This window comes from Odocoileus virginianus, chromosome 6 (assembly GCF_023699985.2).
Source record: "Odocoileus virginianus isolate 20LAN1187 ecotype Illinois chromosome 6, Ovbor_1.2, whole genome shotgun sequence".
Taxonomy (NCBI): domain Eukaryota; kingdom Metazoa; phylum Chordata; class Mammalia; order Artiodactyla; family Cervidae; genus Odocoileus; species Odocoileus virginianus.
The window spans coordinates 38,432,660-38,448,424 of record NC_069679.1 but is presented as its reverse complement, the minus strand read 5'-3'; the positions used below and the strand labels follow the sequence as shown (position 1 = coordinate 38,448,424).

The window sequence follows — 15,765 nt, the reverse complement described above, 5'->3', positions numbered from 1 at the left end:
TGGGTTTGATACCTGGTCTGGGAAGATTCTACATGCCTAAGAGAAACTAAGCCCATGTACCACAACTACTGAGGCTGCATGCTTCTACCACTGAATCCAGTGAGCCCAGGGCGTGTTCTCCACAAGAAGAGAAGCCAGTGCAAGGAAAGAAGTGTGTGCACCGCAATGAAGAGTAGCCCAGCTCACCATAACTCGAGAAGCCCATCTTCAGCAATGAAGACCCAGCTCAACCAAGAAAAGAAAAAAACACCCACGAGCTCCAAGTTAGATGCTCTGGGTCCTACACGGCTGCCCAAATGAGGCCTCCCCTCACCCCAATCTCCTAATCACAGCCGAAACTCCAAATTGGACCTTTCTATGGATCTGTTACACAGTGGATATTAAAAGCTAACAAGGTATCATCTAACTAGCTGTCCTCAGGCCTCAACATGTAGAGTTGTCCCTCCTTCTAGAAAAACTGGTGGGCTCCTGTTTAACTTTCTGTTCCCCAACACTCAGAGCCACTCACACACTGCAGAGTTTCCACCTGCCCTGAAACAAATAAGGCTTGGTCTTCTGTGAATGCAACCAGACCTTCTGCTCAGTACAATCTGGGGTCTAGGGTGACCGTGAAGAGACATCAATTTCTCATTTTTACACTTTGTTCCAATTTCATGGTTATTTTTGTTATTGCAAAATCCAGTGCTTTATGATAAATTTATAGAGTGCCTAGGGGGATAGCCATTCATACTGTATAGCATCTCATTCACGGTTCCTCCGGGATGGAAATGCGGAGTTGTACCTCTCAGTCAGCCAACAATTCTCCCCTGTGAAGTTCCTGTCTAACGGGACAAATGAGGCTCCTGTGGAATTCTGCACGCACGCAGAACATGAAAGGCGACAGTGTGAACGTGGTACCCTCCACTCCTGAAGCCAGATCACCCAGGCGAGCTGGGAAAAGCTCCTGTGTTTGTGCTCATGAAATGATTATGTATTTTATTGTAGAACTGGTAAAAGTACCGATCTCACGTGATTTTTACATACTTGAATGCTGAAATTGATGCATTGCCCTTCTTCTTTCTTTTCAGAAGTGTCAGCAGCCACAGTCCTATACCAAGGAGGGGCGAATGCCATAGGAGCAGCAGGCCAGCACAGCATGCCGGGGATGGTTTGAGAACAAAGCCCAGGTAGATGCTCGTTTGCTTTTGATTTTTACCACGGGCTGACAATTCTAAACAATGTCAGTGACAAAATATTCCTTCCTCAGGCCAGCCATTCCCATCACCTGCCCCTGTTTGATATGCCACTGGGAAGGCCTTCCAGTATTTTCTTGAGACCCATCATCATTTAAGAGCATAAAAGTAATGTACATTTACTGTAGAATATCTGGACAGATTTTTAAAGATTTAAGGAGAAAATTAAAACGTATTAACTCTACCACTTATTAATAATCATAGTCTTTTATGCCATTTCTTTTTTTTTGTTATTAAAAATAATTCTACTCTAAGTATCCTTATTACATGTATCTTTATTAATGTATGATTTTTTTAAAAGAACCTTGTTAATAGCTTAACTTTTAAAAAGAAATGAATATATATCACTAAGATATCCTGTGGAAAAGTGTTCATCAACTTATAATTCCTAGAGTATAGTACACAGAACATCATCATCAAAAAGAAATTGATACTCAGTTGGCTAAAAAGTTATCTCCTCTCAATTTACATATCTTTGTTTACTTATGAGATTGCTTTGTCTAAGATTGTTGCTTTTATATTCCTCTTTTGCTAGTTACCTGTTCATAATTTCTGCTTATTTTTGTATTGTATTATTAGTCCTACCAATTTATAATAATTCTGCAAAGTTAATCATATATTGTTTATTTCTTTTTCTAAATTTTGTTTCAGCTCAGTCACTCAATTGTGTCCGACTCTTTGCGACCCCATGGACTGCAGCACACCAGGCTTTTTGGTCTGTCACCAACTCTTGGAGCTTGCTCAAACCCATGTCCATTGAGTTGCTGATGACATCCAACCATCTCATCCTCTGTCATCCCCTTCTCCTCCTGCCTTCAATCTTTCCCAGCACCAGGGTCTTTTCAAATGACTGAGTTCTTCACATCAGGTGGCCAAAGTATTGGCGCTTCAGCTTCAGCATCAGTCCCTTTCAATGAATATTCAGGACTGATTTCCTTTATGATTAACTGGCTTGATCTCCTTGCCATCCAAGGGACTCTCAAGTGTCTTTGTTTGGGTTATTATTTTGTTTGGATTATTATTTTTCCATGAGCAATTTAAAAATTTTTATTTTATTTAAGGGGATAGAATCAAATATAGTAGTCTTTTATTTATAGTTTCTGTCTTTGTTTATATGCCCATAAAGACTTTGTCTATCCCCAAAATATATTTGCCTATATTTTATTTTTAAAATTTTATTTATTAAAAAATTTTTTAAAATTTATTTTGCACTGGGTCTTAGTTGTGGCACATAGGATCTAGTTCCCCGACCAGGGATGAAACCCAGGTCCCCTGCTTTGGAAGCATACAATCTTAGCCACTGGACCACCAGGGAAGTCTCATTTGCCTATATTAAAAAAAAAAAAAAATTACTATTGTGATTGTATTCTTTATAGCCAATTTTAAAATTTAAATGGAATTTATCTATTTAATCTTATCTATAAGATGCACTGTTTTTCTTTCTTTAGCTTAAGCTTGTAGATAAATTATTCTACTCCACTTCCTGAGATTTGAGTCTAAACAATACACCAACTATCTTATGTCTTTCTTTGTTCTCCTCCCAAGTGAGATATGTCACTGTGTCTGTCATGTCAGGAAAAAGTTAGGAATATCAAAAGGCTTAGATCCAAATTCTAGACCAAAAGTTTTATGTATAGAATTTGAGTTAGTTCACTCCTTCCTTAGAAAATGAGGCTAACATTAAGATTTAAAGCATTCATTTCTTAAACTCATTTTCACCAAGAAAGCCTGGGCACATGATTTGTGCATAAAAAGGTGATCATAGGGAGAAGCAGAGAACTGTAGTACCAATGTCTAACACTTTCTATAGCAGTGTTAGAAACTTTCAAGTTTCCCTCTTATCTGTAGAATATTTTGTTTTTGCCCCCAGTGAAAACTACTGGTGACATTTTAATAGTTACCAGTAGTTTTCCAAATAGAGCCGATTTATAAATTAGGCCCATGTGCTCCTTACCCAAGTTTGCTTAGATCAGAATTATATTCCAGAAGCTAAGCAGGCTCCATTCACTGATTTCCCACAGTACACAGAACACGCTGTGACACTCCCGATGCTATTGCGCTAGCTGATCTGCTTTTTGTCCAGGAGGAAAGCCAGGGAGGTCAGAGAGACAGGAAGGACCTTGCAGAGAGGGCTGTCCTGTCCAGATGTGGGAACTGTGCTCATTAGGAGACATGAGGGGGGGTGGGTGGCTGGGGAAAGCACACATGTTATGAAAAAAAAAACCAAAAAAACCTAGAACATGGGAAAAAGTAATGTGCACTCTGGGCATCAATTGGGATTTGAATAACAATTTCCCATTCTATTCAAAAGCATCTAAAATATAACAACTCTTCTTTATTATTCCCTTTCGCAAGGACAACTGCCAGCAGAGAGGGAATAAAGAATCCGATCTTCAGCAGCAGTGCTTTCCTTAAGGTGAAGTAAAGCCTACAGTCACGGGAGGGAAGCAGGCAGGCTGACCTTGATCCAGTCCCACCAAACCTGACATCGTCAGTGCTGCAGAAGCTGGAGGAGGCAGAGCCAACATGACGATGCATAAGGGACAATTTTTACTCCATTCACAGGGAACTGAAGTCCAAGGGATGTGGGAACTGAGTATAAACTTGTCCTTCTCTACTTTGTGCATATGTGTGTGAGGACAGGCTAGTAGATAAAGCAAGGAAAAAGTCAGGAATCTTCACTGATATATTTCACCAGCAATAAACATTTTCCTAAAAGAATGCATTATTCAAGGCATCAAGGAAGTTACTTAATGATGAAAGGCACCTGGTTTCTCAGCCTTTACAACTCCCCAAGTATGTCATGTTCTCAAAGACCTCTGAGCTTTCTGGTCTTCTGTTTTCTCTGCCAGGAATGGTATACCTTTTTTCTTTCCTGGGCTAATTCCCACAAAACCTCCAAAGACTCAGCGCAGACTCCGTTTACCAGCACACTCAGACTCTGCTGCTTGACTCCGGCACCCAGCTCACCCTTCATCGGGCCTCGGTTTATTGTGCAGCCTGATCACAGCTCACAGGCGCTGGTTAAAGGATGGGCGGGACATATTTCCTCCACGAGTCTATGAGGCCAGGTGTGGGTCTGCATCCACCTCTAGGAAGGGGTGATTTTTCTTTTTTGAAAAATTATTTTTTGGCTGCACTGGGTCAAGCTGCACGTGGACTTTCTCTAGTTTCAGCGGATGGGGGCTACTCTCTAGTTGTGGTGTGTGGGCCTTTTATTACGGTGGCTTCTCTTGTTGAGGAACACAGGCTCTAGAGCTCAGCAGTTGCGGCCCACAGGCTTAGTTGCCCTGCAGCACGTGGAATCTTCCCAGACCAGGGATCGAACCCATGTGCCCTGCATCGGTAGGTGGATGCTTAACCATTGGACAACCAGCGAAGTCCAGGGGTGCTTTTTCTAAATTCCCCCAAAGTTGCCTCTCTTCTCCCTGCTTACCATTTTCGTAGCTGTCATGCCACATTATCTTTTATTTACTTAATTGTCTAAACACATCTCTTATGTACCCTCTATCACCCACCACACTCCCTCTCAAAGATAGAAAATACTACCCCTTCCCATTAAGTACAGAGACTTTTGTTTCTGAATCTTAAGCTCCTGCCATGGCACCTGGCACTTGGCGACTCCTTAGAAAATCTCTCTGGGATGTTTGCTGAATGAATCAAAGGTGAATGCCTTCTGTCCATTACACCACAATTAAAGGAAAAACAGTGAATGCCTTCAAGAAATGCACAGTTCTATATGAGTACCGTATCTTCCTAAAAGCACCATGACACACAAGACAATGCTTATATGTTAACTTTCTGAAGAATGGCTTGGACGAGAGCCACCACGGATCAGAGGGCTCTGAAGAAGTGAGAAGAATCTTCCCAGAGGAAGTGAGCTGGTATGACTGAGAAACTTTTAATTGGAGATTCAATTTCTCTAAAGGTAGGGTAAAGTGGGAAATGTATTCAGAACTCACCACTGTACTGCCTCCCCTCTGTCCCTATAACTGTGAGAACTCAGTCAGCCACACACTCAACAACATTCATCTGTTATTTACCATGTGTAAACCCCTAGCGGTACCCAGATCCTGCTCCATAGCACATGATACAGGAGGTGCCTGACCCTTTCTTTAGAGGCTCTGATTTTGCCTGATCTTGTCTTAGGCACCCATTTTTGTACAAGAGAAAGACGGTACCCTCCTCCACTGTGTCACTGGTGTGCTCACCACTGACCTCCAAGGTCTGGGAGGAAGGCTGATGAAGTAATATTTGGAAAGGGTTGTGGGTACCACAGGGACTGATTCATCAGCCTCGGATCCTCACAGACCCCAGGATACATGAGGCAGCAGCATCTTCTTCAAAGTACACACTTCTGCAATTTCCTCTGAATCCCTTCCAAGGAAGACTTAATTTGACCCAATCGACATACTGGATCCACCCCCTAAAAGACTGTCTCCCCAGGCTGGTGGAGGATAAGGACAAGGACTTTGGGAGGGAGGTAATTTAGGGTCATAGCTGAGAGTGCAGGCAGATAATAAGAGTCTGAGGCTGGGATCAGCACTTGCCATCTGTGACATATTAGGCAAGTCATTTCTCGAAACCTCACTTGTCTCATCTGCAAAACTGGCATGGTGGTGTCCACAACCTATGTGTGCAAACTATTCAGTAACAACCATGTGAAATGAACCCCTTTAGGGGACAGCTGTATAATCTTAAGAAATTATTGTCATTTATAAGATAGTGTTGATAATACCTTGCTGGGGAGATTTTTATAAGGATTAGGTAAAATAATTCATGTGCTAGTTTTTGCCACAAGGCAAGCCCTAGAAAAATGTAAGCTGTTAAGATGACTGCGCTGAGATCTTTCTATCAGATTAAGTTTAAAATTCTTAACTCAATTTGGGAGGAAGCCTCACTTTCCATGGCAAACTCGTTTGGAATGGGCTTTTTCTCTCCTGCCATTTTCATTCAAAATATCTGTGGCAGAGCTGCGGAATATTCTGATACGTCCTCTTGACCTCTATCCATAAACAGCCTTTCTCACAATGAGATGTTCTGAGTTTAGGAGCCTTGCTATTTTCAACAAAGAATTAATTGCAAAGTAATTAAGTTTAGAGCAGGGGAATAGATGAACCCTGTCTATCACAAAGGAACAGTGTGGATGGTGATATAATGAAGCAAGGAGACGATGCTTTAGATTAACACACACATACAATCTCTTTTCGAAAGCACACAAAGAAGCCTCCCATCACTTATATTGACAAGATAAATCTAAGCTGCTTAAAGAAGTACTTAATTTTGTTCTCATTAAGTCCCAGGGTTAAGGGCTTTACCCTCAATGTCCATGGAAGCAATGTTAGGTTTTCACCTTGGAAAGTTCTCTGAGGCCCTAAGTCCATTGACAAATATAGCACTAAGATGTGTTACAGAAACATGCATAGAAAAGCCAGCTGCATTGCTGGCCACATTCCCATCTGGCTCCACTTTCCTCAATGAACAGAGAACATGCAGTGAACGCCAGAGGGGCACAAGTGTTTACCCCTCTGTCTTGAAGCACGGATATTTGCAATTAATCAACAGTGGATGCTGAGCAGGGTAGATGAGGACAGTAACCAGCAGGTTTTACCACTAGAACTAGGAGACTTAATCTGCTTAAGGGCAATTAGGCTGCTGTCACTCTAACCTTTTTTTTCCAGTTGCTTTAGGGACCAAGAAGACGCCAGCTCACATCACACACCTTTTCTGACTGATGTGAGTGGGGAAGGTGCTGGAGAGGTGGTGGAAGAGGATGATGTAGGGTTCACCCTTACTCACCCCCGAGTGTTGATTAAAGCAGTATATATCCAAATACCATATATTTGAGCCTGGAAACATTCTACCTGGGACTTAAGAAAAAAAAAAAGAGGACTCACAGGAAAGAAAAGAAGGATGATAGCCATTTTAACAGGTGTGAGGTGACAATTCATTGTGGTTTTGATTTGCCTTTTCCTAAAGTTAGTGTGGAGAAGGCAACGGCAACCCACTCCAGTACTCTTGCCTGGAGAATCCCATGGACGGAGGAGCCTGGTAGGCTGCAGTCCATGGGGTTGCTAAGAGTCGGACACGACTGAGAGACTTACTTTCACTTTTCACTTTCATGCATTGGGGAAGGAAATGGCAACCCACTCCAGTGTTCTTGCCTGGAGAATCCCAGGGACGGGAAAGCCTGGTGGGCTGCTGTCTATGGGGTCGCACAGAGTCGGACACGACTGAAGTGACCTAGCAGCAGCAGCAGCAGCAAAGTTAGTGACACTGACCATCTTTTCATGTGCCTGTGGCCATCTGTACATCTCTGGGAAAAATGAGTATTCATCTCCTCTGCTCATTTTTAAAACCGGGTTGTTCTTTTCCTGTTGTTTAACTTGTATGAGTTCTTTATATATTTTGGATATTAACCCCTTTATTGGGTATTTGATTTGCAAATATCTTCTCTCACTTGGTAAGTCATCTTTTCACTGTATTGATGGTTTCCTTTGCTGTGCAGAAAGAAAGAAAAAAGGAAAGAAGGAAGAAAAGAAAGGAAGGAGGAAGGTCCAGAAGGAAATATAAAACTTTTAACTGTGTGTTTAGTGCTTTTCCTTCTTTCCGCTTTGATAGCTTTTCTGTTATTTCAATAATGAATGTTGTTTCACTTCTATAGTGGGGGCAATGAAATGAATTTGATTTTGATATTTTATTAAAATCTCTTAAAAAATTGATTCTAAAAAAATATGCTTTAAACCCCCGCAATACAGTTGTGACAAAGATGGGTGGCTCCAAACGTGAATAGGCAAAGCTTAAAGTCAAGGATTTTTCCAAAGTGTCTACATTTTGGCTTTTTTGGGGGTGCTTTTTCATGGTTTTGGGCTGGAGAGGAGTTGTGGGAGGAGCTATATCAGGCTGTGGTTATGAAGAAAGGAGGATGTGGCCGCACTCCTTTCATCACACCCATCCTAAGAGCATACACAACCCACAAAGCCTGTTGTCAGACTGCCTGGGTGGCTCCCTGAAGATGCTGAAGGCACACTCCTAGAGGGTGCGGTTGAGGAGACTGAGATGCAAAAATAAAAACAATCACCCGAGCTCTCTCAGGCAAAGGTTTCTGTTGTCTCCTTTCTCCCTGCCTTTACTGTTCACAGAAGCTGACTGAGTTTTGCTTAAATCACTCAGAGAAGCATTAACTTTCTTAGAAAATAAAATAAATGGAAAAGATAGACACTTGAAAGACATGGCCATAAATGCTCTGGAAAGAATGAGGAGCTAGAACTGAAGTTGTGAGTGTTTCAAATGCATCATCTAGGTCGGACGGGTGCCAGTTCACAGCATGCTGTGTTATAGACACTACAGCAGGCATTAATGGCGACTGATTCAGTTCATCCCACGGTTACCTTTCGGATTACAAGATACTGGCTTCCGATCTTCCACACCGAACGCCCCTGACTCACGTCATTCTACATAGTGAATGAGCTTGCACACGACGCCACATTGCTCTCCACACTGACCTACATTACATGTTCCTGTGAATGAGTTTAATGGATTAAGATCTGATTTGCGTGAGCTTCTACCTGTGATGCTGGGGGCCAGCTGCTCCCCATGGGCTCACAGAGGCACTACAGACACTGGCTGTGGGTTTTCTTCTCTAAAACTCACTCAACAACTTACTTTAAGGCGTCTCTCTCTCTCTCTTTTTTTGGTCTTGTTTCCTACTTTGTGATTTGTTTCGCTTGCCTCCAGCAAGATTCTTATTCTCACCATGGAATTTTCTTGCCAGACAAAAGGAAGAAAGAGAAGAAAAAGAAAAAGAAAAAAATGAGCAGTTCCCTACATACATAATGAAGAAATCTAGGCAGTTCGCACCTCACTGCAGTAAGTTATCCAAAACCCAGGGCACGTCAAACTGGTTTCATGAGAAGGCTGGGCTTGTATAAATGCCGAATAAGGCATTCTGACACGATCTGGAAAAAGAGGTGAATAGAAAAATGGAGACTGATTTGAGTCTTTCCTGAAATTTCTGTGGACTGGAGTTTGGATTTAGAAAATTCTACTCATAACTCACATTATTAATTTGTAAGATATCAATACAAGTGTGAGCGCCATGATGACCCTATGACTTCTAAGCAGTTACTCAACTACAATGTGATTTAATCAAAGGATTCAACAATTTTAAGGGTCAAAAGGCCTTAAAATGAACATAGAGAGAAATGCAGAGCTATCTTTACCATAGAATTGTTATGAAAGAGACAAGGGCATTTTATAAGATCAGAGGGAAGGTGATAGTAGTGTCTATTTTCTTTGGGAACTAAGTCCTTAAAACAAGCTTCTTGAGTTATGGCTAGGAATCCACCCCATTTTCCTTCACCAACCAACTTGCTTTTTTTTTTTCTATGAGTATATATTCCATTCTGGAGACCATTAAGAATTAGGAAAACTGGGAGATAATTCCTCTAAAGGGAAGCATAATCTATTTGCTTAATGATCCTATAAGGAGCTAATAAGTATCATCCCTCTTAGAAATAATAACACTTTGCTTTTATGTAGAAGCTTTCTCTAAGGAGCATGAAGTATGTTACAGATACTGTCTAACTAATCCTCTAGGGTCCCAGGTGGAAGGGAGGTGGCTAGTATAATGAAGGTTTATCAACATCATCAGCGTGTCTCAGTTTAGGAAATGGAACTGTACCAAGAGCGGTGAAAACAGCACACACCTAGTAATTTAGGTAAAGAATCCGGCTGCCAGTGCAGGAGACGCAAGACATGCAGGTTCCATCCCTGGGTTGGGAAGATCCCCTGGGGTAGGAAATGACAACCCACTCCAGTATTCTTGCCTGGAAAGTTTCATGAACAGAGGAGCCTAGAGGGCTACAGTCCATGGGGCCACAAGGAGTTGGACATGACTAAGCAACTCAGCACACACACGCTCTGCATGACCTCTAAGCACCCCATCAACTCATTGAAAAAAAGAATCAAGTTTGATACTGTTGCTAAATGAACAACAAGACAGGACAGTTCTACCGGATGATTTGCCCTTCCCCACAGAGTGCTCATGTGGCCTGAGCTTTAATGGGGCTGCCAGTGGAAATATCCACATTTCCTGACTTTTAACCTGGTGGTTTCCTCAGAAGGCAGACTTGGATCCCACTGATGGTGTGGATAACTCAATCTTTCTATGCACTGCTTGACATAGGACTCTTAAATAGTGCACTGGCTGTGTGCCTGTTTTTGCCTCTCATTGTCTTTTTAGGTGTAGTGGATCATGCTGGTGTCCATGGCCTTCTGCAATGTGTGTTTGTGTGTGGTATTTTGGGGCAAGGTGCCTTTGGGAAGAAGGGGTCAGGGGGCTTTGAATGATGGGTTTGGTATTCTCTACTAAATCAACAGGAACCATGCCACAAGTCTGCATCTCTTGAATTGAGAGGGATCTGATCCTGGGAGTCCTGAGAGAGAATGTGTTGGCCCTGTTGTCTTAAGGATCATTTTTTGTAAAAATTCTATGGGCAGGATCCATCTTCCCATCATTACACAACCTCCCTGGAGATAGAAGCCTATACCAGCGTGTTGATCAATAACTGATGCACCGAAGACGGTGCTTCAGGAAAGATGGAGCAAGCCTGAAAACAGTAGCCCGAGTAGCACTTTCTCAGCTTCAAACTCTTCTAGGGCCAAGTTCTCTAGAGAGTTAGGCCTCAGCTAAAATCACTTTCAAAAAAGGAAAAACTCCCAAGAGAAAATTCCAATTAATAAACTACTTGCCTCTGATGTGAACTACATTTTTTGACACATTGTTATAATAAATAGTTTCTGATTCTTACCTAGCTCAGGAGATGTTGTTACTTGTTTTGTGTGTGTGTGTGTTTGAGATAGTAACAATGTCATTTGTTTGGCAAACAGAGATATAGGGTGTGTTCTGAGGAAAGATATCACTTTGCTCAACTTTGGAACTTAACCAGGTGATTGACAGCCCTCAGTTTTTGTGGGCATCTGTGGGTCTTGGTTTGCTAGTGCTGAATTGGGTACCTGTCGAAGCAACTCAGAATGACAAACTAGTTTACTGCTGGCTATTACAAAGGGAAGACCTCTCCCTAATCCCTGAGTTAACTCACTGACTCTAATCTGCCCCTCAGAAAGCAAGAATTCCCTTTAAGCATCCATGATCTTCTACTTGAAGTTATTCTTGTGGTCCCCTAGGACCACCCCCTTTTCTCACTCCCACATCAGTCCTCTTTTAAGATTCTCCTTGGCTACTTCCTCCAACAACTCTTTCTTCTTTCATTGAATTCCCACCTTGTGCCCAGTTCTTAGCTTATACACTTGCCATTCTCCAGCCTAGAATATCACTCCATCCCTTCGAATTTATTCTATCTCCTCTTTGATACTGGGCTCCCGGATCTGCTCCTCATTCTGATGATCTCAGGAGCCCTGTAAGATTTACATAAAACTAATTGCATACATACTTGATTTCATGTTCATCACCAATTTGCACACATGATTATGGGTGTTTGCTCAACGTGCTCCTGGCAAAGAAACTTGGCTCCTTCGACTGAGGCTTCAACTTAAGGCTCTGGTAGGAAAAGGGTATCCAATGGGCCCTCTGAACCTCCCCACAGCACTTAGGCCACAGAGGATCCTTCTGTTTTATCTGTGTCTACTGCCCAACTGGAAGTTTCCTAGGCATCTACCTTCATTAAAAAAAACGGGGGGGGAGTATAATTGCTTTACAATGTTGTATTAGTTTCCGCTGTACAACAATATGAATTAACAATATATATACATATATCCCCTTCCTCTTGAGCCTGTCCTACTCACCTCCATCCCCCCCCCCCCCCCAGATCATTGCAGAGTACTGAGATGAGCCCCCTGTGCTATAGAGCAGCTTCTTACTATCTATTTTACACATGGTAATGTACATACTACCAATACATGATAGTGTATATATACTCCAATACTTTGGCCACCTGATGTGAAGAGCTGACTCATTTGAAAAGGCCCTGATGCTGGGAAAGATTGAAGGTGGGAGGAGAAGGGGACGACAGAGGATGAGATGGTTGGATGGCATCACCAACTCAATGGACATGAGCTTGAGTAAGCTCTGGGAGTTGGTGATGGACAGAGGCCTGGCGTGCTGCAGTCCATGGGGTCACAAAGAGTTGGACATGACTGAGTGACGGAACTGAACTGAACTGAGTGTATATACGTCGATGCGACTCTTCCGGTTCATCCCACCTTCCCTTCCCCTTCCCGTGTCCACATGTCTGTGGTGCCTACCTTCCTTTAAATATCAAAATGTCACCAACTTCTCATTCAAGTAGCATTCCACTGTGGCTCCGCATTAAGAGCTGAGCTTCTTTGTCATTTTATGCCTGTGTGTGTCCCAAGGTGGGTGGGAGGAACATTTAGAAATAGCTTCTATTATATAAAGGGCCAGGAAGGAATTTTCCATACTATTTGGATAAAAATACTTTCCCTCAGCTCCCCAGATGCTCCATAGAAATTCTGACATCTTCCCCTCCCTCCCAGGCCTGTTCCTCTCTCTACACTTTCGCCCTCCCTGTTCCCACCAGGTTATAGCAGCCACACGGTGGCCAAGTCTGTTTGGTATTCGAGTTAGAATTATTTACGTCTTACCGCTTAGACTTGTTTATGCAGGAGAATTCTGAGAGGAAGTGAATCAGGAGATCTGTCCGCTAGCAGGGCATCCAGGGGTCAGGCTGAAAACAAGTACTGATGATACGGTAAAACCCCATCCCACACAGTCGGCTTCACTGCAGACCCTGAACAACACAGGCCATGCAGGCAAACAGGCTTGATGTGGTGTCAGTGCAGCCAGCAAAGGGTGTGTGAGCAGAAACAGCAACAGTTCCTGAAATCCACGAGGATGGGGAGAACCACAGAGGCGTCAAGAAACCACTGAGCTGCAGTCCCTTTCTCCAGGTCATCCTACTTCCAAACTTACTGCAGAAAGCTCAGTGGTAGGATCCTACAATATAATATACTCTAAACTTTCCTCCTTGTGCTTAACAAACTACATGTATACTCCTCTTTGAACTAACTATATTTAAGTTTCTTAAGCAGCAGTAATTAACAGCCACTACTATTACTTGGGTTTCTACTACGCATCAAGTATTTTACATACGGATCTCATTTAATTCTACATCACTGAGAAATCATTATTACTACTCTCATTTTACAGATTTAGAAATCCAAAGAGGCAAGATAACTCCCTAAAATCTCCTAGCTATGAAGTAACAGACCAGGGCCTCAAACTCATGCCTGTGGATTCCAAATTTCATTGCCTTTCTTTAGACCATCCTCCTTTTTGCATGATGCAAATAAGGCCATGACCATGGCTAGAGGGTGGGGCCTGAGGGTTTTGATGTGAAGGGAAGAAGTAATTAAATATCAAGTGTTGGGTTAACTGGAGTTTTTAACCTTGATTTTATGTCTCAGGCACACTTTGGGGTTGGAGACTTGATAAGGTGGAGACTAGATTCTAAGCCAGGCTCTGCCACTTTGGACAAAGACCCTGTCTTGCCTTGCACTTGGACTTGGAGAGAAGGATTCCTCCTTACCCTAGGAATGATCTATATCAAACAATAGAACAGATAACATAGCACAGTGAATTATGCTCAATGTTATGTGGCAGTCTGGATGGGAGGGGAGTTTGGGGGAGAATGGATACATGTATATGTATGGCTGAGTTCCTTTGCTGTCTACCTGAAACTCTTCACAACATTGTTAATTGGCTACACTATAATATAAAATAAAAACTAAACAAAGCAAGACAAAACAAAAACAGAACAGATAACCTTCTACTGTAAATACTCAAGCAGACTGTAATTAGATATCCAATTAGGATGTGGTATAGGAGACATTTAAGTCTCTACCAAGGCAAGAACTGTAAGACGAGGTGTTGGCTGTTAATGGCTAGGTAGCCTTCACTTGGCATATTTACTCATACTCTCGTTGTGGCCCAAGTTCCCCCTGAACAGTGGGATAGGCATGATGGCTCCATGGTCTACTGGTCCCGGACCAGAGAAGAGGGAGGGCAGGCCCAGCATGATGAACCCCAGCCAACCTTTGCCCTCTGGGGCACAAAAGCAGTCAAGACCGGAAGCCCCTACAGCAGAAAGGGACCTCAGTGATGGCTACTCCAGTTCTATCACTTAAAGGTGGGAAACCAACCAAGGCAATGGGGAAGGAAGCTTCTTGTGTAATCAGTCCCACGGCTAGGGAGAGGTGCACTGAGTCTAGAAGCCCAGAGTTCCTGCTACCCCATGGTGCCAGGGCTTGCCCAGCCTCTCTTTTCCCCTGCAGCTCATTTTAGGCAAACTGATCTCAGAATAGAGAGGCATTGTTTCTGTAACGCCTCATAACAATGGGTCACTGGTGCCCTCTCTATGTGCAGCTCCCAACACAGCCTCCGTGCCCTCAAAGTCCATGCATCTCTTCTTTCACCTGGAATTAGTCATGACTGTACATTCCTCACTCCTACTTCTAAAGGCATGCTTCTGCAGGCCTGGGACTACATTTCTTTCTCTCCTCACTGCCAACTTCTTTTTGCCCAAACAACTGCCAGCATAGAGCAGGCAATCAATACATATTTATTAAATAAATGAATGTATAATGAATAAATGTCAAAAAGTTGCCTACAGTACTCAAGAAGATGGACAGCTTGAGGCAGTGGTTAGTTAGAAGCCAAGAGAAAGAAGGGGTAATATAAGGTGACTCTTCCCCATTACTTGTGCCCTGCCTTCCATGAACACACACACCATGAACCAGAAAGGTTTATTTTTAGGGATCTATTCTATGGTTGAAAAGGGAGTTAGATTGAGGACTGCCCATCTTGTGAGAGGGCTTCCCTAATTGCTCAGATGGTAAAGAATATGTCTGCAATCTGGGAGACCTGGGTTTGATCCCTGGGTTGGGAAGATCCCCTGAAGAAAGGAACACTCCAGTGTTCTTGCCAGGAGAATCCCATGGACAGAGGAACCTGGCGGGCTATGATCCATGGGGTTGCAAAGAGTCAGACACCAATGAGTCTAACACTTCATCTTGTGACAAACACCCCTAGTGGTGGGTTTGGTTTTGTTCTCATTCATTCCTTATTCCCTCTCACTGTTTTTAACCTTGTAGTCTCCCCTGGTCCTGAGACCCGTTAATTTAAGGTCTCTGGGCAGACGATACTTCCTCTGGGGCAGATGGTTTAATTTCAGATTAAAATGTCACTTAGTTGTGTCTGACTATTTGCGACCCCATGGACATGGGATTCTCCAGGTAGAAATACCAGAATGGGTTGCCATTCCCTTCTCCAATTTCAGACTAGTGTTCAACGGTTTTCAAAACCGTTCAGCAACACACTTTTGCATTCAAGACCTACTAGAAAATCCCAAAATTTAAAACACCTTTACTGAAACAAATTAGATAATAATGAAAGGACAAATTCCTCAGCCTTCCCACACTCACTCTCAAGATGCTATAAATTATAGTAGCAGCAGTTTCAATTCTCTTTTTTTCCTCCAACAGTACAATAACA

At 42.7% G+C, this 15,765-nt stretch overlaps 1 protein-coding gene and 1 long non-coding RNA gene across 2 annotated transcripts in view; one reads left to right on the top strand and one right to left on the bottom strand.

Annotated features, from left to right (window-relative positions):
* Positions 1-1,402, top strand: part of LOC139035628 (uncharacterized) — a 70,197-nt gene extending 68,795 nt beyond the window's left edge. Inside the window, exon 3 of the long non-coding RNA XR_011488258.1 lies at positions 1,068-1,402. This is a non-coding gene — a long non-coding RNA (uncharacterized lncRNA). The remainder of the gene's footprint in view (positions 1-1,067) is intronic.
* RORA (RAR related orphan receptor A) overlaps positions 1-15,765 on the bottom strand; it is a 778,196-nt gene that overhangs the window by 225,158 nt on the left and 537,273 nt on the right. The gene's annotated exons all lie outside the window — the stretch shown is intronic.